The sequence below is a fragment of the Corvus moneduloides genome, chromosome 6 (assembly GCF_009650955.1).
Source record: "Corvus moneduloides isolate bCorMon1 chromosome 6, bCorMon1.pri, whole genome shotgun sequence".
Classification (NCBI taxonomy): domain Eukaryota; kingdom Metazoa; phylum Chordata; class Aves; order Passeriformes; family Corvidae; genus Corvus; species Corvus moneduloides.
The window spans coordinates 30,975,564-30,977,933 of record NC_045481.1 but is presented as its reverse complement, the minus strand read 5'-3'; the positions used below and the strand labels follow the sequence as shown (position 1 = coordinate 30,977,933).

The 2,370-nt window shown below is 36.9% G+C and overlaps 1 protein-coding gene across 7 annotated transcripts in view; it reads left to right on the top strand.

Annotated features, from left to right (window-relative positions):
• MEIS2 (Meis homeobox 2) overlaps positions 1–1,901 on the top strand; it is a 174,240-nt gene extending 172,339 nt beyond the window's left edge. For 6 of the 7 annotated variants that reach the window (XM_032112307.1, XM_032112305.1, XM_032112302.1 and 3 more), the window contains exon 13: positions 452–1,901. The gene's annotated coding sequence lies outside the window, so the exon portion shown is untranslated. The remainder of the gene's footprint in view (positions 1–451) is intronic. The other variant, XM_032112304.1, reaches the window with a different exon arrangement.
• Positions 1,902–2,370: the final 469 nt, after the last annotated feature.

Sequence of the window (2,370 nt, the reverse complement as noted above, 5' to 3'; positions counted from 1 at the left end):
TTCATTTATGCAGTTAGGTCCATTGATCTGTGTGTGAAATTTGCATTGATACTGCTTAGCAAACCCAGACAGGATATAGCCTTTTACATTTTTAAAATACCAAAGAGAAGCAAATCATATATTTATGCTCAATTGACAAGTCTTTACATATAGCCAGCATCTTTGTAAAATTTATCATAGGAATTCACCCACTAGGTTTTTTTTAAAGTATACTTATATTTTGTGATACTCAGTTGTGCTCAATATTTAGTTCTGTTATGTGCATTATCCTGCTGAATGATCAAATTAAATGCAAACTAGAATTTGAATGTCTGCAAACATTGGCAAGAATCTGCAGCTAATTTTAGATGGAAGATTTGCAGTGTCTGTTGTTTTTCCTGTTCATTTTAGATGGGTAAATTGTAAAAACGTTGAGGAATCTGACCTGCTTTTTTTTCCCCTTTTTGTCTAGGTTTGCAAGGCATGCCAGGGGACTACGTATCTCAGGGTGGTCCTATGGGTATGAGTATGGCACAGCCAAGTTACACTCCTCCCCAGATGACCCCACACCCAACTCAATTAAGACATGGACCCCCAATCCATTCATATTTGCCAAGTCACCCCCACCACCCAGCCATGATGATGCACGGAGGACCCCCTACCCACCCTGGAATGACCATGTCAGCACAGAGCCCCACAATGTTAAATTCTGTAGACCCCAGTGTTGGTGGACAGGTTATGGACATTCATGCCCAATAGTATAAGGGAACTCAAGGGAAAAACAAAACAAAAGCAAACAGAAACTATTTTAAGACTTTTGAACTTTGACCAGATGTTGACACTTAATACGAAATTCCAGACAGCTGTGATTATTTTTTACTTTTTGTCATTTTTCATCAACAACAGAGGACCAATGAAATGAGAACACAAATGTGAAATCATGGGCTCACTGAAATGAAAATGTCCATGTACAGATCCTCTGGAAAAAAAAAAGACTCCAAGAGTTATAACTACTGTAGTATAAACATAGGAACTAAGTTAACTTGTACATTTCTGTTGATCACTCCGTTACGTTGCCTCAAATAGTTTTAGAAGAAAAAAAATCCTTGTTTTCCACACTATGTGTGTTGTTCCCAAAAGAATGACTGTTTTGGTTCAGCAGTGAAGTCACTATCCATGAAAGACCTGTTTTGGCCAGTGAGAAAAGAACTACCCTGGAGATGAAGATGATAAGTCTTGCTGGGTCTCTCATCACTCAGAAGACTGTTCCAAGAAGGCCTTGCCATTCCCTCATTTTGTTCCTTCATAAAATGTGTCCTTTAGTTTCAAACAGATCTTTATAGTTCGTGCTTCATTAAGTCTCTCCCCATTCCTCCCAATCTATTTTTTTTTTTTTTTTGGACTCTTCTTCAAAGAGCTTGCAGGTGAAGATTTAAAAGACAGAACAGACAGAGCAGAAGCTTCTTCCAGTAGTTCTGAGCCTTGGCTTTGGACAAAACAAAACTAAAAGTTGGGCAGCTTTCCTCAATGAAAGAAGTTACTAATGGTCTTTGCACCAAACCTAGGACTTTATCATGAACTCAAAGCTTGGGAAAAAAAAGCAAGAGAATACTGTAACAAACTTCGTACAGAGTTCGGTCTATTAATTGTTTCATGTTAGATATTCTATGTGTTTACCTCAATTGAAAAAAAAAAGAATGTTTTTGCTAGTATCAGATCTGCTGTGGAATTGGTATTGTATGTCCATGAATTCTTCCTTTCTCAGCACGTGTTCCTCACTAGAAGAAAATGCTGTTACCTTTAAGCTTTGTCAAAATTTACATTAAAATACTTGTATGAGGACTGTGACGTTATGTTTTAAAAAGAAAAAAAAAAGGTGTTAAGTCACAAAATGCGGTAATAAATATTTCATTTTTGATTTTTTGCTAGACTTTCGTGTTTTTAATCATGTTTAGCAGAGTCTGAAGTTATCATGAGAGATGTCTCAAACACATTTCCTATCAGTATTGAGAAGAAAGGCTGAAAAAATCAGAAACAAGCTTGTCATCGCATTAATAGAATAATTGAATGAAAGACCATCTGAGGTTATATATCTCTGCTGATTACTGATATCAGATTTTTGCCAGATTGAACAAAATTTGAAATATTGTCTCACCAGCTTGCATTTCAGAGAGATATGTCTAATATTTGTACTACCTGCTAATAACATAGAAGCTGAGTTTGAGTTGTGAAGGCGCAGGCATGAGATGATTAATCCCATGTGTGTACATGTATGTGTGTGTACATCCATAACCACAGCAGACCATAATTCCAGGTATTTAGCTCAGAGGCGAAGAATGGCTTTATTGCAGGAATAGGTTTGGAAGTTTTAGGAGGAGAAAAGAGGCTTGG